General features: G+C 41.6%; 1 non-coding gene across 1 annotated transcript; it reads right to left on the bottom strand.

Moving 5' to 3' along the window:
* Positions 1 to 553: 553 nt before the first annotated feature.
* On the bottom strand, positions 554 to 655 carry LOC138074711 (U6 spliceosomal RNA). The gene has a single exon (XR_011144528.1). It is a non-coding gene; the product is annotated as a U6 spliceosomal RNA (small nuclear RNA).
* Positions 656 to 23226: the final 22571 nt, after the last annotated feature.

Genomic DNA, 23226 nt, shown 5'->3' on the forward strand with positions numbered 1-23226 from the left:
ATTCAGTAGGGATCCTAGGATATCCAAGAATTCATCAAGCCAAAATAGCCAAAAAGGAGGTATTAGGGAAGGAGAAATGCAGCAATGTGTGAAAAATATTGATAAAATTTGGATGAGTAACTGAGGAATCAAGGGTCAAGATGACTGGGCGGATAGTGATACTGACGACCGTGAAACTGAAAGACCAGAATGAGAAGGCAAGTATTGAGTAGATACTGAAAAAACTTTGAATTGGTAGAAATATGTTTCCTCCTATTTTCCATGAAAGAAATAATTTGAGGAAGAATGAAGCTGTAAAATCACAGAAGAAAAGTTGTTCGTTTTACCAGAATCTGAGTTTTGATCTCATTTGTATCTCTGGTGACTCTGGGTCTACATCGAGTGTGTTTAGGGTAAAAGCACAACCATGCTGACTGCTCTCTCTTTAAATTTTTGACTATGAACTTTAAGTGGGCCATTGATGATGCCTGGCAATCCATCATATTGTATTTCTCTATTGAATTTGTTTCACTGTCCCAGACAATTATGTCGTACATTCCTCTTAGCTTTTCTTCATCTTCATGAACACTTCACAAATTTTCATATTCCCTTGTTCAGGGGTTATGCTAATTCTCTCTCTATTGTTCCCATTTTAGTATATGTGCTGCCAAAACAAGTATTCTTTTAGCTTCTGAAATCGTCAGTACTGTCTACATCCTCACTCTCCGATGGCGTTTCTTCTTGTTTCACTGAGAAATTATAAGCACAATCAGAAAAGAATGTCTACAAATTCCCACCATCTCTACCCCGCTAAACACTTTTGTGTATAGACACCTTGCCTTTCCTCTTGTAACAGTGGATGAATTGCCCATGATTCCATCTGAGGCTAACTCTTCCACGCCAGCACCTTGTTCTGTGATGTCTCTCCAGTGATTCGCTCCCTTCTCTCCTGCACCCTCAGTTTCCTCCTTCTAACAGATCTTCTCAATTAGCATCCAAACAAGATGTTATTTATCTCACTTTAAAAAACAAACGAACAAAAAACACTTTCTTACAACCATCCTCCACTTTTCACCTTTCCGTTACAGCGGAACTATCGCAAACATTTGTCTAAGATTCCACGTTCTTTCCTCTTATTTTTTCTTGGACCCACTCCAGTCAGTCTTTTGCCTACACTGTTCAGTGGAAACAGCAGCAATAATGTCCATTTTGCTAAATCCAGTGGTCATTCTTTACTCATCAATAGCAATTAACTCAGTATTCTTGAAATACTTTTTTTCTTCTCTTGGCTGCCCAGACTCTACACAGTCTCCTGGTTCCCATTCATTTCACTTGATTGCTCTTTCTCAGTCTCTTTTGTTAGTCCCTCCTCTCTCCAGCCTCTCTAGTTGTGCTCTAGCTAAGACTCAGTCTTTAAGCCTGTTCTCTTCTTCATCTATACTCACTCAGCTCAGTTTCATGGCTTTATGTGCGTCAGTAAGTATGATCCCATTTTTATAAATAAACAAACTATAGGTATTCATTTACTCAGAAATGAAAAAGAAAGAAAAGAAACCAAAAATGTCAATGGTGATTATCATTCAGTGATGAGATTATAAGCGATTTTAATCTTTATGATCACATACAATTAACAGGTAATGTTTCTATAATCTGATTTTTTTTTAAAAGAAGTACACATGGCTGGAGGGATGCAGAGAAATTTACCTAATAAACTCTAAAACTTTCTTTTCCCACCCTAAGAATCAGAAGCTTTGGAAATAATGAGAGACATGCAGATTTGAAGCAATACTTCACTGGTGGGAAAAAAGAAGACTTGGTCAACAAAAACTATGCCAATTTGCTTGCATTGTCCAGGATGGGACCTGTTTATATTTCCCAGGCTCTGAATGACTGAGATTGAGGGTCATTCTCCTGAGGAAGGACAATGGGAAAGTCTGAAGGCTTGAGGATCCCAGCGAGTCCTTAGGCTCCACAATTTTCTTTGATGTAGAATAAAAATTCACTGAATATTTTTGTTCCCTAATAATTGAATTTTAGTAGTAATACTTCTTGTTTCCTAAATCAGAATTTTCCTCTTAAAGAATTTTTTGGCATGTAATATTGCTCAAAAAAAAAAGAAAAGAGAGAGAGAGAGAATACCTATATGTAATGAAATTCAATAATAAAATAGATGGCCTTAAACAACCCCAAACTTTGCCTGGTCCCAATACCTCACCAATACATTTGCATGTACCTGGCCACTCCTTTCCTATCCTATGGGCTTGCCTGTCTCCCCAGAGGAAAAAAAAACACTAATGTTAGCATTTTCATATCTATTTTAACAGTTTTGTTGAGTACATTATGTATACTTTCTTAAACAATGTATTATTTAGTTCCTTTTAGAACTTCTTAAAAATAGTGTCATATCTTATGAGGCTTTCTGCAAATTTCTTTTGCAACTCAATATTATGTTTCTACGGCTTCCCTGGTGGCTCAGTGGTAAAGAATCTCCTTGCAGTGCAGGAGATACAGGATTGATCCCTGGGTTGGAAAGATCCTCTGGAGGGGGAAATGGCAACCCACTCCAGTATTCTTGCTTGGGAAATCCCATGTACAGAGGAGCCTGATGGGCTACAGTCCATGAGGTCACAGAGTCGGACATGACTTAGCTACTAAACCACTAGCATCACTATGTTTCTAGGTTTCATCTACATTTTGTGTAGAGCTGTAGTTCATTCATTTGCCCTGTTATATAATATCCATTGTGTTAATATTCCATGTACATTCACCTGTCAATGGATATTTGGTTTTGTTTTTTTTTTCTACTACTAATAATGCTGTTATGAACTTTCTTGAAATAAACGTGTGTGTAAGAGTTTTTCTAGGCCAATAGTTTCCATGCTTGTTTCCCACTGCAACCCAAGTAATAGGTAAATTTTACTCTACAATTCAGTACACCTATATACACAAATGGTGTGCTGTTCATTCACTTTCATAGCATAGAGTTATTGCTGGAAAGCAGAAGTTATTTAGAAGTATATTTTCGGGACTCCCTTGGTGGTCCAGTGGTTAAGAATCTGCCTGCCAATGCAGAGGACATGGGTTCAATTCCTGGTCCAGGAAGATTCCACATGCCAAGGTGCAACTAAGCCCTTGCGCCACTGAAATTCAAGTGCCCTAGAGCCCGTGCCTCCCCAACAAGAGAGGTCACTGCAATGAGAAGACCGCACAGCAAAGCTAGAGAAAAGCCTGCACACAAGAACAAAGACCCAGAACACCAAAAAAGAAGAAAAAAAAAAAAAGAGCATATTTTCAAATATTGAGACCTCTGGGGATTAAAATTGACTTATCTATCTTTTTACCTTAAAAAGAAAAATGTAAATAGGTAAAAATTTTTGCTGTTGACTTCTAATTTCATTGCGTTTTGGTCAGAGAAAGTATTCCGTATAATGCCAGTTATTTAAAATTTGTTGAGACTTGCTTTATTGTCTGAAAAGTGGTTAATGTTTAGAAATGTCCAGTGTATGCTTGAGACAAATAAGTATTCTCAAATTGTTGGAAACTGGTTCCTATTTTTCCATAAAAAAATCAAAGTTGTTAATTATTTTTTTAAAAACTTTTAAAACAATGTTTACAGATGTAAGAATTTGCCTTAAAATACTCCAGTTCCTCTTGGGCTTTCCCCAAGGCTCAGCGGGAATACTCTGCCTGCAATGCAGGAGATGTGGGTTCTAATCCCTGGATCTGGAAGATCCCCTGGAGGAGTAAATGGAAACCCACTCCAGTATTCTTGCCTGGGAAATCCCAGAGGAGCCTGGCAGGCTACAGTCCATGAGGTTGCTAAGACATGACTGAGCAATAGAGCACTACTACTACTCCAGTTCTTCTAAATCACTCAGGAAAAAAAAAAAAATTGCAGAAATATTTTAAACCAGCGGTCACATTTTTGACACTAATGACCAGTTTCACGGAAGACGATTTTTCCACAGACGGGGCCAGGGGAGCGGGGTGGGGGTGGGGTTGGCCAGGGCTTGTGGTGGGTGGGTGGGGGTAGGGGATAGTTTGGGGATGATGGTGGCTCAGCCGGTAAAGCGCCTGTCTACAATGTGGGTAAACCTGGGTTCGATCCCCGTGTCGGGAAGATCCCCTGGAGAAGGGAATGGCAATCCACTCCAGTACTATTGCCTGGAAAATCCCATGGACAGAGGAGCCTGGTAGGCTACAGTCCATGGGGTCGCAAAGAGTCGGACATGACTGAGCGACTTCACTTTCACTCACTTTTACATCTATTATTATTATATCAGCTCCACCTCAGATAATCAGGCATTAGATCCTGGAGGTTGGGGAGCCCAGCCTTAAATAAGGTTGCCAAAATGGGGAATACCCTGGCAACCTAGTGATTAAGACCCAGCACTTTCACTGCTGTGGCTCTGGCAAGCCACATAGGGCAGCCAAAATAAAAAAAAGATTGCCAAAACGCGTCAGTACTTAGAGGTTCATTACATCAAACCAGGGACCCTTGAAGTGAGGTTTTCCAACTAGCAGCAGCAACACTACCTGGGGACCTACTAGAAATGAGTCCCAACCTTGACCTACTGATTTAGAAACTGGGATGGACCCAGCGATCTATTTTTACATACTCTCCAGGTGATTCTTATATCAATAACCTCAGATATGCAGATGACACCACTCTTATGCCGGAAAGCAAAGAGGAACTAAATAGCCTCTTGATGAAAGTGAAAGAGGAGAGTGAAAAAGTTGGCTTAAAACTCAACATTCAAAAAACCAAGATCATGGCATCCAGTCCCATCACTTCATGGCAAATAGATGGGGAAATAGTGGAAACAGTGACAGACTTAATTTTCTTGGGCTCCAAAATCACTGAAGATGGTGACAGCAGTCATGAAATTAAAAGACGCTTATTCCTTGAAAGAAAAGTTATGACAAATCTAGACAACATTTTAAAAAGCAGAGATAATACCTGACCAACAAAAGTCCATCTAGTCAAGACTATGTTTTTTCCAGTGGTCATGTAAGGATGTGAGAGTTGGACCATAAAGAAAGCTGAGCGCCAAAGAATTGATGCTTTTGAACTGTGCTGCTGGAGAAGACTCTTGAGAGTCCCTTGGACTACAGGGAGCCAACCAGCCAATCCTAATGGAAATCAGTCCTGAATATTCACTGAAAGGACAGATGCTGAAGCTGAAGCTCCAGTACTTTGGCCACCTGATGGGAAGAATTGACTCATTGGAAAAGACCCTGATACTGGGAAAGCTTGAAGGCAGGAGGAGAAGGGGACGACAGAGGATGAGATGGTTGGATGACATCGCCAACTCGATATACATGAGTTTGAGTAAACTCCAGGAGTTGGTGATGGACAGGGAAGCCTGGCGTGCTGCAGTCCATGAGGTCCCAAAGAGTTGGACACGACTGAGTGAACTGAACTGAGACTCACAAAACTATAGTTTTGCCTTTTTTATACTTAAGTATCAGAAAACTAAGATCATGGCATCTGGTCCCATCATTTCGTGCCAAATAGATGGGGCAACAGTGGAAACAGTGTCAGACTTTATTTTTTTTGGCTCCAGAATCACTGCAGATGGTGACTGCAGCCATGAAATTAAAAGACACTTACTCCTTGGGAAGAAAGTTATGACCAACCTAGATAGTATATTCAAAAGCAGAGACATTATTTTGCCAACAAAGGTCTGTTTAGTCAAGGCTATGGTTTTTCCAGTAGTCATGTATGGATGTGAGAGTTGGACTGTGAAGAAAGCTGAGCACCGAAGAATTGATGTTTTTGAACTGTGTTGTTGGAGAAGACCCTTGAGAGTCCCTTGGACTGCAAGGAGATCCAACCAGTCCACTTTGAAGGAGATCAACCCTGGGATTTCTTTGGAAGGAATGATGCTAAAGCTGAAACTCCAGTACTTTGGCCACCTCATTCGAAGAGCTGACTCATAGGAAAAGACTCTGATGCTGGGAGGGATTGGAGGTAGGAGGAGAAGGGGACAATAGGGGATGAGATGGCTGGATGGCATCACTGACTTGATGGACATGAGTTTGAGTGAACTCTGGGAGTTGGTGATTGTCAGGGAGGCCTGGCGTGCTGCAATTCATGGAGTCGCAAAGAGTCGGACACGACTGAGCGACTGAACTGAACTGAACTGACTGATACTTAATTATTAGGAAAACCGTATGGATCATAACTAGATAGGAGTTAAGCCCTTTAAATTCTGATAGGCCAGAGATAATAGAATTCTGTACCATTGTTTCAGGTCTACATCAAAAGATTACAGTCTTTCTATGGAACTCATCCATAGAAAAAGGATGAAATATTGCCATTTGCAGCAACGTAGATGGACCTAGAGAGTTTCATTCTAAGAAAGTAAGTCAGACAGAGAAAGATATATAGTATATAACATTACTTAGATGTAGAATCTAAAAAATAATACAAATGAATCTATATATAAAACAGAAGCAGACTCACAAATGTAAAAAACACACTTATGGTTACCAAAGAGGAAAGGCAACAGGAGAGAGATAAATTAGGAATGTGGGATTAACAACTAGATAAGCAACAATATTTACTGTTTAGCACAGTGAGCTATAGAAAGATATCTTGTAATAATCTAATATGTAAAACAATCAAAGTAAAACCGAATCACTTTGCTGTACACTTGAAACTAACACAACATTGTAAATCACTATATTTCAATTAAAAAAACTTAAATGATGAAATGAGCACAGGCTAGGATCCAGGACTAGTAAATTGTGTGTTGCCCATAACTTCCTCTTAATTACAAACAAAGATAAAATGTTCTCTTTCACTTTCCCCACAATTATTACAGAATGAGTAGTATTGGGGCAGGGAAACCACTAACAGATATTCAGTCTTTCCTTTCTTGTAAATGGAAACTCCATCCTTCTATTTGCCCAATCCCCAAATGTTGGAGTCATCTCTGATTTCTCTCTTTTAACCCATAGCCAACCTGAAGACAAATCATGTTGACTGAAAATACATTGATCACCTCTCACCTACTTGAACTTCCTACTCTGGCCCAAACAGTCATTTTCTCGTTAGTTTCACTGTTTCTACCTTTCGCTAGAATCAATGTTGAGAAGGAAACGGCAACCCACTCCAGTATTCTTGCCTAGAGAATCCTGTGGACAGAGGAGCCTGGTGGGCTGCTGTCCATAGGGTCACATAGAGTCGGACACGACTGAAGCGACTTAAAATGCATTTATGCATTGGAAAAGGAAATGGCAACCACTCTAGTGTTCTTGCCTGGAGAATCCCAGGGACGGAGGAGCCTGGTGGGCTGCCGTCTATGAGGTCGCACAGAGTCGGACACGACTGAAGCGACTTAGCAGCCCCAGCAGCTAGAATCAATTCGCTGCACAGCAGCCTGATGCTTTTGAACATAAAACAGATCAGAGCATGTCACTCTGCTTATCCATCCCACTTGGAGTAAAAGCCAAAGGCCTGAAGATGGCCTTCAGGGCACACTTTGTATCCTGGTTCTGTTTTCTCTCTGATTTCATATCCTAGCATTTTCTATGTTGCTCATGCCATTCTGACAATAACACTAGCCTCTTTGCTGTTCCTTGATTACACTAGGTATATTCCTGCCTCGGAGCCTTTGTACTTGCTTTTCTCTCTGCCTGAAATACTCTTTGCTGGATGACTTGCTCTCTTACTACCTTGTTTGTGAGATCTTCCTCTGACTATTTTATTTAAAAATTTAATAACCCTTCCCCATACTCCTTCCTTTCTGTGTTTATATTTTCTCCTTGTACTTACACCATCGTATATACCATATATTTCTGGAAGGTTGTTTATATATTCAACTCACTATTTCAACAAAGTCAACTCAAGATTCTCTTTCTCATTTTTAGGAGGCTTTCTTTTCTCTTCCTATTGTGGAAATATATACATATATATCATGAAGTTTGCTATTTTAACTGTTTTTAGATCTACAATTCAGTGACATTAAGTACATTCACAATATTGTATAACCATCACCTTTATCTAGTTTCAAAATATGTTCATTTCCTCAGTCAGAAACTCTCTGCCCATTTAAGACTAACTTCCCATGTTCCCTTCCCCTGGACCCTAGTAACCCCTATTTTACTTTCTGTCTCTGTGAATACCTAGATAGCTCATACATGTGGAATCATATAATATTTGCTCTTTTGTGTCTGGTTTATTTCACTTAACATATTTAAGCTTTATTCATCTTGTAGTATATGGCACCCCACTTCAGTACTCTTGCCTGGAAAATCCCATGGATGGAGGAGCCTGGTGGGCTGCAGTCCATGGGGTCGCTAAGAGTCGGACACGACTGAGCGACTTCACTTTCACTTTACACGTTCATGCATTGGAAGAGGAAATGGCAACCCACTCCAGTGTTCTTGCCTGGAGAATCCCAGGGACGGGGGAGCCTGGTGGGCTGCCGTCTATGGGGTCGCACAGAGTCGAATACGACTGAAGTGACTTAGCAGCAGCAGCAGCAGCAGTATGTATCAGAACTTCATTGCCTTTTACAGCTGAATAATATTCCATTGTATGGATATACCATATCTTTTTTATCCATTCATTTGTTGATAGATTCTTGGGTTGTTTCTCCTCTTGGCTATTATAGATAGTGCTGCTATAAACACTGGTGTATCTGTTTAAGTTTCTGTTTTGAATTCCTTTAAGCAGCTTGAAGGATAATTGCAGGGTCAAATGGTGATTTTGTTTAACTGTTTGAGGAACTGCCAACTGTTTTCCACAGTGGCTTCATCAGTTTACATGTCCTTCAGCAATGTGTAAGGGTTCTAATTTCTCCATGTATTCTGAAATATTTGTAATTTTCTGATTTTTTTTCCTAATAGCCACCATATGGAGTGGCAAATGGTATTTCATTGTGGTTTTCATTTGCATTTTTCTAATGACTAATAATATTGTGCATCCTCTCAGGTGCTGTTTTATATCTTTTTTGGGTGAAATGTCTGTTCATGTTTTTTCCCCATTTTTTTAATTGGCTTATTTGCTTTTTTGTTATTCAACTGTAGCATTCCTTTATATAGCTTAGGTATTAATTCCTTATCAAATATATGATTTGAAAATATTTTCTCCCATTCCATGAGTTATTTTATAACTCTTTTGATAGTGTCCTTCTTTGATGCAGACACATTTTTAATTTTGATGAAATCCAATTTATGTATTTTTCCTTTTGTTGCCTGTGTTTTTGGTGTCACATTTAAGAAATCCAATGTTATAAAAATTTCCCCCTATTTTTAAAATGAGTTTATAGCTTCAATTCTTAAGTTGAAGTCTTTGATCCACTTTGAATTAATTTTTTTATGTGGTAGAAGACAAGGGTCCAACTTCATTCTTTTACATGTGGATATTCAGCTTTCCTAGTATTTTTTTGCTTATAGTATATATCTGTTTATTGTCTGTTTTCTCCCACAAGAATTTGAGCTCCGTGAAGGCATGATTTCTGTCTGTTCTTGTCATTGACATATTGTATTAATTTTTATTACTATTGCCATTTATTGCTATTTGTGGTAAAAAAAAAATACTTTAAAATTTAGTGCCTTAGAACAGCAATAAGCATTTATTATTATTTAGGGTTTTTGGCTGCACTGGGTCTTCGCTGCTGTGCCCAGGTTCCCCTAGCCGTGGTGCGTGCGGGTTACTCTGTTATGTGCACGGGTTTCTCACTGCGTTGGCTTCTCCTGTTGCAGAACTCAGGCTCGAGAGGGCGGGGCTCAGTAGTTGTGGTGCAGAGGCTGATCATCTCGGACCAGGAACCAGACCCGTGTCCCCTGCCTTGGTGGGCGGATTCTCAACCCCTGGACCACCAAGGAAGCCCTAATAAACATTTATTATCCCTTACAGTTTTGACATGTCAGGAATTTGGGAGCAGCTTGCTGAATAGCCCTGGTTTAGGGTTTCTTGCGGGATTCAGTCAGGTGTGGGCTAGGACTGAAGTTATCTGAAAACTTGACTGGGACTAAAGGGTCTATTTCCAAGGTGGTTCATTGACATGGGTTTCAAATTGGTTCTAGATGCTGATGGGAGGCTGTAGTTTTTGTTCTTAACAGAGTTGCTCACACATAGCTGCTGACTTCCCCCAAAGCAGGCAATCTAAGAGAACAGGGAAAAACTACAGTGCCCTAACAACATTGTCTCAGAGGTTATAACCTATGCTTTTCCTGTATTTTATAGGTCACACAGTCCAGCCCTTATCAGTGTGGGAGGGACTATACAAGGATAGAAGAATAGGCAGCAAGGATCACTGGGGGCCCAAATAGAGGCTGGCTACCACTTGTACCTATCCCCAGTGCCCAGAAGAGTACCTAGAATAATAATCTGGTATAATAAGCCACATATTATTTAGGCAGCATATATATGTAAATGTTCAGAAAATACTTGATGAGTGAATGAGTCGCTTGGAGGTTCTTGGTGAGGGCACAGCATTAAAGAAAAATCAGAGCAACAGAGGCTTAGGAAAGGCAGGATTGACTGGAACCGAGGATTCTATATCTTCAGGATGCTCTCTGTTTCATTTTTTACTTCTTTGAGAATAGCCAGGATCTCTGGATTCAAATCCCTGAGCTTCATAATGAGAAGGCAAAGGGCAGCTTTGGCCTGAAAACTCCTCGGGGAGGTTTCTCCCAAGCCTACCCCCTTGAGCCAGTTATTGTGGTCAGGGGCTCAAGGTAACATGATTGGTTTAGCTTGAGGTCAGGTGTCTACACCTGTTATTAGAAGATGGAAGGGGATGTGGGCAGATAAAAATAGTACAACTCCTTGGCCAGATTAAGTAGATCCCCATTCTGTATGTTCCCATCATAGTATATCTCCAAATAATAGAACATATCATTATTGTCCATTTATTTGTTCACATGTCTGTCTTGTACAGGAAACCATACGTTCTTAAACTAGAGTCTCAACACAGGTACTACATTTTTGTAACTCCAAACAACACAGTGAAGAGAGAACTATGATTGCATTTTTGCTTTTTGTTTTTCTGTCATTGTGGTTTTGGGCCAGCCATAGTGTCCTCGTTTTTTACATGGGCCAAATGATAGCTGTGGGCTTTCCAGGTGGTACCAGTGGTAAAGAACCCACTTGCCAATGCTGGAGGTATAAAAGTGCCTGACACAATTCTATGTTCTTGATAAGTTTGTAAGTGAATGATTGAATGAGTAAATATATGAAGCATTCTTAGTGATTTGCTTGGGTTCACTTATCAGTTCAGTTCAGTCACTCAGTCGTGTCCGACTCTTTGCGACCCTGTGAATCGCAGCACGCCAGGCCTCCCTGTCCATCACCAACTCCCGGAGTTCACTCAGACTCACATCCATCGAGTCAGTGATGCCATCCAGCCATCTCATCCTCTGTCGTCCCCTTCTCCTCCTGCCGCCAATCCCTCCCAGCATCAGAGTCTTTTCCAATGAGTCAACTCTTCCCATGAGGTGGCCAAAGTACTGGAGTTTCAGCTTCAGCATCATTTCCTCCAGGGAAATCACAGGGCTGATCTCCTTTAGAATGGATTGGTTGGATCTCCTTGCAGTCCAAGGGACTCTCAAGAGTCTTCTCCAACACCACAGTTCAAAAGCATCAATTCTTTGGCGCTCAGCCTTCTTCACAATCCAGCTCTCACATTCATACATGACCGCAGGAAAAACCATAACCTTGACTAGACGGGCCTTAGTCGGCAAAGTAATGTCTCTGCTTTTGAATATACTATCTAGGTTGGTCATAACTTTTCTTCCAAGGAGCAAGTGTCTTTTAATTTCATGGCTGCAATCACCATCTGCAGTGATTTTGGAACCCCCAAAAAATGAAGTCTGACACTGTTTCCACTGTTTCCCCATCTATTTCCCATGAAGTGCTGGGACTGGATGCCATGATCTTTGTTTTCTGAATGTTGAGCTTTAAGCCAACGTTTTCACTCTCCTCTTTCACTTTCATCAAGAGGCTTTTTAGTTCCTCTTCACTTTCTGCCATAAGGGTGGTGTCATCTGCATATCTGAGGTGATTGATATTTCTCCTGGCAATCTTGATTCCAGCTTGTGTTTCTTCCAGCCCAGCATTTCTCATGATGTACTCTGTATATAAGTTAAATAAGCAGGGTGACAATATACAGCCTTGACGTAGTCCTTTTCCTATTTGGAACCAGTCTGTTGTTCCATGTCCAGTTCTAACTGTTGCTTCCTGACCTGCATACAGATTTCTCAAGAGGCAGGTCAGGTGGTCTGGTATTCCCATCTCTCTCAGAATTTTCCACAGTTTATAGTGGTTCACTTATAAATGAGGATAATAATAGGGTTACGGTGAAGATTGCCCAGTCGTGTCTGACTCTTTGCGACCCCATGGACTATAGCCTACCAGGCTCCTCTGTCCATGGGATTTTCCAGGCAATAGTACTGGAGTGGATTGCCATTTCCTTCTCCAGGGACCATCCCAACCCAGGGATCAAATCTGGGTCTCCACATTGTTGACAGATGCTTAACTGTCTGAGCCACCAGGGAAGTTCCTCTTAAATAAAAAGTGCTTCCATAGCCCAACTCATGGAGAGTGGCTTATCTCTATTTAGATATCTCTCATAAGGTATATAACTTGCCTCTGTATTTCATAAAAACTGTCAATGAATAATCCTGAATAACACAAATGCAATATCCATTAACACAATAGCCTGCAGTATTCCAAAACCTCAATTAAAGAGTAGAAAAAAACAAAAAATAGAACTTAACAAACTAATAATTTTGTCTAGAGTCAAATTTAGATACTGAAACCAGCTAATATAAAGAAGCTTCTAACCAGTGGCTCAGACTTGGCACCCCAAACACAATAACATTTAGTATTATAATTATCATTCTGAGACAAATCAAATCATTGAAAGGAGGAAAGAAGGAAGGAAAATGAAAGAAAGAAAAGGGAGAGATGGAGGAAGAAAGGAAGGAAAGCTGGGAAAAAAAATTAGCACGCTTATGCCCCCAAAGCTTTGTTTATTACATTCCTAGTCCTCCACGTTCCCAGCTTCCCCCAGGGGTGCTACCTAAACAAAGGTATAGGGTGGAACTGAAAGGGTGTTGAATGGGTGGATCCCAGTGGCAATGTCTTGTAAACACTCCCTATGAGTCAGCTATAAATTCAATTCAAATCCCCCGTCTCCCTGTCTTTGCTTATCATGTTTACCACCAAAATGATTTCTGCCTTTAGAAGGCCTAATAGGAAACAGGTAAATGTCTAAAACAATGTTTGATTTTTCATTAAAACTTTTGAAAATGTTGTTACTCTAACAAGATATTTTGTGATTGAGTTAGGATTAATATACCTTGCTTGATCTTCAAGTCACAGGAACAGCTTATTAACATATCAGCTTTATTTTGAGACTGTTATCTCCTTATTCTGTGGCCATTTGAGTGTCAAACAAAAATTTATGAAGTGTTAGGTTTAATTCCACACCTGTAAGAAAGGTTATTTTAATAACTGACTTCTGTAATTCAATACTGTTTCTCTCCTTGCTGTAACTGGCTGCTGGTTATCTTTTCTGAAAGTTCTTTTTCAGAGGAGACAATGTGGCTGCATGGGTTTCAAATTTCTCATGTGGAGAAAATGATTAACTGGGGGAAAACCTGGTTACCACAGACTTTGCTGACAAATTCTGTTTGGCGGCAATGTTGATCGTTGTATGGCCTTTCAGTGATGACTTCAGCAGTGGTTGCTACCAAGTTGTGTTTTGATGCTAAATTAATTTTATCGTAAAGTAAAATTTTACCTTCTTAATTGACCGACCTAGATAGCATATTCAAAAGCAGAGACATTACTTTGCTGACTAAGGTCCATCTAGTCAAGGTTATGGTTTTTCCTGTGGTCATGTATGGATGCGAGAGTTGGACTGTGAAGAAGGCTGAGCACTGAAGAATTGATGCTTTTGAACTGTGGTGTTGGAGAAGACTCTTGAGAGTCCCTTGGACTGCAAGGAGATCCAACCAATCCCTTCTAAAGGAGATCAGTCCTGGATGTTCTTTGGAAGGAATGATGCTGAAGCTGAAACTCCAGTACTTTGGCCACCTCATGAGAAGAGTTGACTCATTGGAAAAGACTCTGATGCTGGGAGGGGTTGGGAGCAGGAGGAGAAGGGGACGACAGAGGATGAGATGGCTGGATGGCATCACTGACTCGATGGACGTGAGTCTGAGTGAACTCTGGGAGTTGGTGATGGACAGGGAGGCCTGGCGTGCTGCGATTCATGGGGTCGCACAGAGTCGGACATGACTGAGCGACTGGACTGAACTGAACTGAACTGAATGTAGTTACTTAGTTTCATTTTTGGTAGAGGTTGAGACAAATTTAATTAACATTAGCTGATATTGTACTTTACTGTTTTTAGACATTTCTCACACAAATAACACTTCTGTTGTTGGCAACACTTATTCTTACTTATCTGATGAAACAAGTTTACAGAGGCCAAACAATTATTAGCAGGTGGTAGAGTCAGGATTTTTCTGTTGCAGAGTCGTTTAAAAATCTATTTAAATTTTTTTCATATTGATGTTTTGTAACTTTGGATAACAGCAATTACCATTCACTGAATGCTTATTTTGTGCCTTGGGTATATTATTTCACTTAACTGTCACTTCAATGCGTGAGTAGATAGTTTTATTCTTTCCAGTTTATAATGAGAAGACAGGAGCTCAAAGAGGTTAAACACACTTTTGGCAAACACATGTGAAATTTTAGGTTACAATCTAGTCACGTGCATTAATTTGGAAGTTACTAGTTGCCAGATAATTGGATAGATTGGAATTGCTACTCTAATTGCACTGTTTTGTCTTGCTCTAAAACAGATATTTTAGACTGTCAAGAAAAGAATGGACTTCTCCCTTGGTGGGTGAGGTGAAAACTGGCATTCAACTGATGTCCCAATTTGGTGGCAGAGTTTTAAAAGCTGTTGTTGGATTGATAGCATGAATGTCTGATATCACAACTAGAAATGATGCCCAATCACTGGAGCCCAAGACCTGGTTCTTTACAACTATGGCAGATCTAGTCCCTACTCGTGCACAAGTGCCAAGAGATGGCAATAGAATTGTGTGCCTCTTAACAATGTTCTTTCCTAAGATAATGTGTCTTGCAAACCACAGAATGTGGCGGAGGTGAAGTGGTGAGGTTAAAGCCATTTTTATCACCTCAGTACAAGGAGAGGCCACAGCTTTTGTGCTTGAGTGCCTTTTGGTTTGCGCTATGGAAAGCACTGAACCAAGTGAAATAGGCTTTCATTTCACTATTTCATTGTGAGCCTTTGGGCTGAAGGTCACAATGGAGTGTAGTTCCTCCTTTTTCTGGAATAGTGCTGCCAAGAGAACTTTCTAATGGATAGAAATGGTGTATGTGTGCTGCCCAACTTAGTGACTAGCTGCCACATGTAGGCTATTATTAAACACTTGAAAGGTGTGACTGCTACTGAGAAACTGAAATTTTAAGTTTCAGTGTAAATAGTCACATGGGGCTAGTGGCTGATGTATTGGACAGTGCAGTCCTAGAATGTAACTGAGATGCCCAAAGTGAAAATGGGCAGTGAGTTTAACACTAGTTAGTTCCTGTTCTGGACTCTGAGTAGTTTTTGCCTTTCATGGGAATGTACTGAGGCTATAAGAGTGCCTCCCTTGCCTTTCCTTTCTGTGAGCAATGAGGCTCACATGGCTGACTCATAAAACATTGTTGGTGACTGAGAGCACAATGCTCTGATGTTTAACCCTTACTTGGTTTAGAGGGGACTAGAACTCAGACGCTCCTTCTGTTCCCCTCCTAGTGTGTGCATGCTAAGTTGCTTCAGTCGTATCTGACTCTTTGCAAACCTGTGGACTGTAGCCTGTCAGGCTCCTCTGTCCATGGGAATCTTCAGGCAAGAATACTGGAGTGGGTTGCCATGCCCTCCTCCAGGGGATCTTCCTGACCCAGGGATCGAAATTGCATCCCCTGTGGCTCCTGAATTGCAGGCAGATTCTTTACAACTGAGCCACCAGAGCAGCCCTCCCTTCTTAGATAGTGACCCAAATCAATTTCAGAGGTGTGTGGTATTAGAACACAGGGAATCTTGAATTGCTAACTGAAGTTGCCTCAGATTCAACTGTCTCTGAGGAGGGGACCCCTGCTCACTGCACCCACACTTCCTCTATCTTCTATTCTAGTTTCATTCAGAGTGTGAACAGCCGGGTGGCAGAGGGCTGAAGCAGAGGTGGTGTTGGTGTGAGGTTCACACGGTGCAATTTCACTTATGCAAGTGTTTAAGCACTTGGGAGAAGTTAGAATTAGCTATTTCTCTAGTTAGATTTAGCTTTAACTTTAATCTTATTATTTATTTATACAGATTTTTTAAATTTTAAAAGAAAAAATTAATTTTACAGTGAAAAACTAAAGTGTAAACTCTTTCATCAAATGAATTGGATGGTTAGAGCTAATGGGAGAAGCTTCTCTCCTCAGGCCTAGGATCTCATTAGAGATAGTACATCTTAGGCACTTAACACAATGGTACTGATTATTTAGACTGTTTAGAATATTACACACACACACACACACACACACACACACACATGCAAGCGCACACGTGTGCTCAGTCACTTTAGTCATGTTGGACTCTCTGAGGCTTTATGGGCTGTAGCCTGTCAGGCTCCTCTGTCCATGGGAATCCTCAGGCAAGAATACTGGGGTGGGTTGCCATGCCCTCCTCCAGGGGATCTTTCTGACCCAGGGATCAAAACTGCGTCCCCTGTGGCTCCTGAATTTGTACCAATTAAAAATACATAATTTGTACCAATAAAATCAACACCAAGCTTTTTCTTTATCATTCATTCAAAATATGTTAAGCAGCTACTAAGCAAAGTGCTGGGGCAACTGAATAGTCTAAGACAAAATATGATTTCAATCTTTGCAAAGCTCTTGATCTAGTGGGTAAGTAATATAAACCACTTCTGACATTAGACTTTCTGGGTTCAACCCCCATCATTTTCTATTTTTATAGATAGGGGCAAGTTACATGGTATTTACTAAGTCTTAGTTTTCTTATCTGCAAGGGGGTTATACTGATACCAGCCTCATGAGCATAGCATGAGGATTAAAAGAAAAATTGTATTAATATATACAGTCCTTAGCCAATACTTACAGAGAGTGCACAACTGTATATTAGCTTATTTTTTAAATTGAATTGACTCATGATATATTAGTTTCAGATGTATGACATAGTGATTTGATGTTTTTATACATTACAAAATGATCACAACAGTATGGCTAGTTATTGGGTTGGTGCAAATGTAATCGTGGTTTTGGACTGTGAATTTTAAATCATTATAACTAGGCTCAAACACATCTTTATTAATCAAAATAGGAAACCATTACAATCAACACATTTTTGCCAATGAGAAATGTTTGTTTATTAATATAGTATAAAAATCCGTGCTTCCGGATTTGATGAACTCTTGGAAAGCATTTTCTGTCTCCTGTTGGTTGTGAAAACATTTTCCCTTCAAAAAGTTGTTGAGATGCTTGAAGAAGTGGTAGTCAGTTGGTGAGAGGTCAAGTGAATATGGCAGATGAGGCAAAATTTCGGGGCCTAATTTTTGTAGCATTGGTTGTGGGACATGCGGTCACGCATTGTTGTAGAGAAGAATTGGGCCTTTCCTGTTGGCCAGTGCCGGCTGCAGGGGCTGCAGTTTCTGGTGCATCTCATTGACTTGCTGAGCTTGCTTCTCAGATGTAATGGTTTTACCAGGACTCAGAAAGCTGTCGTGGAGCAGACTGGCAGCAGACCACCAGTGACCACGACTTGTTTTTTGGGTGCAACTTTGGCTTTGGGAAGTGCTTTGGAGCTTCTTCCAAAGCACTGAGCTGGTCCACTGAGCTGGTCGTCTCCAGTTGTCCACTTTTCATCGCACATCACAATTCGATCGAGAGATGATTCGTTGTTCTGTAGAATAAGAGAAGACGACACTTGAAAATGACAATTTTTTTGATTTTCAGTCAGCTCATGAGGAATTCACTTATAGAACTTTTTCACCTTTCCAATTTGCTTCAAATGCTGAACGACCTTAGCATGGTTGATGTTGAGTTCTTTGGCAACTTCTTGTGTAGTTTGTAAGAGGATCAGCTTCGATGATCCTCTCAGTTGGTTGTTGTTAACTTCTGGTGGCCTGCCACTGTGCTCCTCATCTCGTCTCCAGGCTCTCATCTCCACTGCAAAACTTCTTGAACCAGCACTGCTCTGTACATTTGTTAGCAATTCCAAATGCGTTGTTGATGTTGCGAGTTGTCTCTGCTACTTTATGACCCATTTTGAACTTGAATAAGAAAACTGCTCAGGGGACTTCCCTGGCAGTCTAGACTTTCCTTTCCAATGCAGGGGGTGCAGGTTTGATCCCTAGTCGGAGAGCTAAGATCCCACATGCCTCATGGCCAAAAAGCCAAAAACATAAAACATAAATAATATTGTAAAAAATTCAATAAAGACTTTAGAAAAAAGAAAATTGCTTGAATTTGCTTTTTGTCTAACATCATTTTCCCAGTCTAAACTAAATATAAATACACAGCAAGTAATAAGCAAACAAAATAAAAGGAGAAATGTGCATTAAAATGATGTGTAACATAACCACATTTATTTAAGAATGTAGTCCAATATCAAACAGCAAATGTCAACAACATAAACCTGCAATTATTTTTGCACCAACCTAATATACTGTCACCAAAGTTATCACAACATTATTGACTATATTCTCTATATTACACTGTATATTACATTCCCATGACTTATTTTATTACTGGACATTTATACTTCTTAATTCCCATAGCCTATTTCACTCAATTCCCCATTTGGTTTGTTCTCTGAGTGTTTCCATTTTGTCATGTTTGTTTTGTTTTTTAGAGTCCACCTATAAGTGAAAACATATTTGTTTTTCTCTGCCTGACTTTTTTTATATAGCATATTCCCTCTAGGTACATCTATGTTGTTGCAAATGGCAAGATTTCATTCTTTTTTATGACTAACATTTCACTGTGTTATATACACCATATCTTTATTCATTCATCTACTGATGGACACTTAAGTTGCTTCCATATCTTGGCTATTGTAAATAATCCTGCCGTGAACTTTGGGTGCACATCTTTTTTTTTTTTTGGCCACACTGAGAGGCTTATGGGCTCTTAGTTCCCCAACCAAGAATCGAACTCAAGCCCCATGTAAGAGAAGCACTGAGTCCTAACCACTGGACCACCAGGATATTCTCTGTACATATCTTTTTAAATTAGTGTTTTCATTTTCTCCAGATAAATACCCAGAAGTGAAATTGCTGGATTGTATGGTAGTTTTATTTTCAATTTTTTGAGGAATTTCCATACCATCTTCCACAATGGTTGCACCAATAATGTGTTACTGTTTTGAGTACTTGAACTCTCTAATCAGTAGAAATTGATAAAAGGCCAGATGAGAAATCCAGGCAAGTTATTGGATCTCATGCTGCAGCACAAGGGAAGCAAAATGAGTAACAGATGCCCTTACTGGCTCCAAGGGGTGGTGGGAGGCAAGATGGTTTCTTAAATGGATTGAGGGGATGGGCAAGTTGGTGGATTGGGCAGGAAGCACAGCTTCCTAAAAATATCCTATGGTACTTTGGGAGAAAAAGCATGGTCCGTCCACCCAACTGGTGGTGCTGTGTGCAGGAGTCATACATAGTACCCTGCTTTTGCTCCTGACACCTTGGAAATGGCAGTTGGTTTCTGAGCTTTTTGTATCTGCACATATGTGCAAGTATTTTTAGTCCCTTATAGCTCCTTTGTGTTCTGTTGCTTAAGGAAATATTTGTGCATGTGCAAGCACTCTGGTAAAGAGTCCCGGGTCCCAGCCTAGCCCAAGCGGGACAGTTTTAAGACCCAGAAATTTCTCTCATGTACCTTCCCAATTTCCTGCCAGAGGCAATCTGTTATGATTTTTCACCACAGACTAGTTTTGCCTTTTCTGGAATTTCAAATAAATAGAATCAGAGTATGAACTCTTTTGTGTTTTTATTTTCAAATAGGTAATATATTCACATGGCTTGAAATTAAGAAGGTACAAAAGGGCAGGCAGTCAAAAATCTTCCTCCCAGCCTTGACTCCCAATCATTCAGTCTTCCTCCCTTGAAGCAACCATTATTATTAGGTTTATGTGGGACCATCCCTTAGCAATCATTATTAATTCAGGGCTTTCTTTATACAGGTACTTTGAGAATTCAGTTTTAAAGGTTACCCAAAGGATCTTCAGACAACTCAGCTAACCAAAATAAAGTCAATTTTAAAAATTACTGGAGTTCTTTTTAGACTCTGATTCCAAATGTCAGATTGTGACATTTTTACCTATCTATGACTTAGGTAACCTTCAAACCATATCTAGTTCAAGTTCTAGTATTATAATAATTAATTATTAATTACTTCTCATTTATTGAATTAACAAAACATACATTGAACAAATATAGAAATAGAATCATGAACCAAAGAACACCAACCTTCTGGCCGGCCTCACTGGTGTAATTAGTTGAGTGAGGGAAACAAAAATTCACCAAAAAAAATCACATAATTATAGTTTCAGTGCCATGTGATATGAAAGGACCAAGGCAAGGGAGTCTGAAGGTACTTCTCAGAGGTAGAGACTAGAGGTGTGGTCAGAAGGATGAGTACTGGAAAAGGTTTCCAGGCACAGAGCAAAGCACACACGAAAAGTTTCTGGAGGGAGAAAACTGAGGAACTGGAAGAGGTCAGTGTGGCTGGAACAGAGATAGGACAGAATGTGGTCTAAGCAATGAGAAGAGGTGGAGAGGTGGAGAAGAGGCCGCCTGACAATGCAGATTAGTTAAGAGGTTTTGCCTAAGGAAGTGGGAAGCCATTGAAGTAGTAGTGCTGTGGTACACAGAGACATTTGTGTGGAGACAGGATTAGAGTGGGGCAATGGCACCCCACTCCAGTGCTCTTGCCTGGCAAATCCCATGGACGGAGGAGCCTGGTGGGCTGCAGTCCATGGGGTCGCGAAGAGTCGGAGACGACTGAGCGACTTCACTTTCACTTTTCACTTTAATGCATTGGAGAACAAAATGGCAACCCACTCCAGTGTTCTTGCCTGGAGAATCCCAGGGATGGGGGAGCCTGGTAGGCTGCAGTCCATGGGGTCGCTAAGAGTCAGGCACAACTGAGCAACTTCACTTTCACTTTTCACGCATTGGAGAAGGAAATGGCAACCCACTTCAGTGTTCTCGCCTGGAGAATCCCAGGGACAGAGGAGCCTGGTGGGCTGCCGTCTATGCGGTTGCAACAGAGTCGGAAACAACTGAAGCGACTTAGCAGCAGCAGCAGAGGGCATGAAAGTAAACCAATCAGAGACTAAGTTAGTAGCCCAGGGCTTCCCTGGTAGCTCAGCCGGTAAAGAATCCGCCTGCAGTACAGGAGACCAGGTTCCATTCCTGGGTGAGGAAGATCCCCTGGAGCAGGAAATGGCAATCCACTCCAATATTCTTGCCTGGAAAATCTTACGGACAGAAGAGCCTGGTGGGGTACAGTCCATGGGGTCGCAAGAGTTGGACACAATTTAGTGACTAAACCACCATCACCCAGGCCCCTGGTCCTCCCAGGCTAAGGTAGTTTGGACTAGGGTGGAAGACATAGAAGAGGCCAGATTCAAAGGAAATTTGGTAGGTAAAAATCTACAGGATTTTCTGATAAATGGAATTTAGGAAGGAAAGGTAGATTAACATGGTGTCTCAGCTTTCGTATACAAGATAGATTCAGCTGTGATGAAACTTGGTTGAAATTACTTTAAATAACGTCATAATCTAAAGTTATGCATAATTTTGCCTCAGATAAAATTTCAAGTTTTTATCTGCGTGGAAGGACATGGCTCTACTTCCTATTTTTTGAACTTCCTAATCTTTTTTTTTTTTTTTTAATGGAGAGGTTTTTTTTTTTTGAAATGCTTATTACAGTGGGACCCTTTCTGGAAATTATGGTTTTCAATTAGATAATAACCAGGGCTATCTAATTTCTAGGTTCTTTTTTGGGTGCTAATTACTATCATTTTGTCACTTCTAAATGTCTAATGAAAGTCATTTATATTGCTTTTGTTATTATTTTTTGCCTGTTTTTCTCGGATTTGACTGGGATTAGTAGCTTGTTTCTGTTCCTCACTAAGTACTTTCCTTCTAAGAATGTCTTCGTTGATATTGGATGACTGCCCGACTGGACATCACATATTTGTGCGCATGTTCTGCCCACTGCCGGACTCTGCAAACCAATGTGTCGAGACGACTGATGGTCGAGGGATTTGCAATCACAAGTGCCATTTACACGTTGTTTTTTCAGAGTGATCTGGTTGCCTCTTGAGGACACTCTGGCGGCCGCTGGAAGCTTGCGCGTCTGCATCGCGTGGCCCCAGCCTGGGACCCCTGCGCGTGGGCGGTGCGGCAATGCCAAGACTGCAGCCTTAATGCTGGGGTCGCTTCGGGCCGGGAGCGGGAACGTTTGGTGCAGCTCTTACAGTCAAGGGGCGGTTCTAGAGACTGGGGAAGTCAGCAGTTTGTGCGTCCGATGGCTGGAGCTTTGAGAGAGAGGCGGAGGAACAAGCGAGAGCTCTCCGCCCCCGGTCCCCACTGTCCAATCCCTTCGGCTTCTCCTATTCTCGGCTGGCCGGCCCGACCCCTAACCTGCTCGAACCCATTATGCGGTAGAGACGGCCGGGTCTCTTTAAGGCCCTTGCCGCGCCTGCGCCTTAAGCCTTCCTGACGCGGCCGGGCCGGACCCGGGAGGAGCCGGCGGCGGGCACCCTGGGGGTCGGGTTGTAGTTGAAACCGCGGCGGCTCGGCAAGAGTGGGGTCAGGGTCGGAGGCGGCCCCGAGCTCCTGAGTGAGCGCGGCGCTCGAGAGTAGGCGCAGAGGGCGGCCCGCGAAGCCGGGAGCGAGGCCGAGGCGCTGAGACGCGGCGGCTCGGCTGCCGGCTGGATGGGAAGTTAATGTTTACGACGGAGTCCACCCAACGTTTCCAAGGTGAGGGGCGCCGCGCCAGGCCGGGCGGGCCGGGAGGCCGGGCGGGCCGCGAGCCCGAGTTCCGCGGGACGCACAGCCGGGCCGAGGCGCGGCGAGTCGGGGCCGCCGCTAAACTTGCGGCGCGAGCGGGGCGGGCGCCTCCGGCCCTACTGGGGCCTAAGTTCCCTGTGGCCACCGGGACCCTCCCCACCGCGGTTGCTGCGGAAG

The sequence above is a fragment of the Capricornis sumatraensis genome, chromosome 2 (genome assembly GCF_032405125.1).
Source record: "Capricornis sumatraensis isolate serow.1 chromosome 2, serow.2, whole genome shotgun sequence".
In the NCBI taxonomy this organism is placed as follows: Eukaryota; Metazoa; Chordata; class Mammalia; order Artiodactyla; family Bovidae; genus Capricornis; species Capricornis sumatraensis.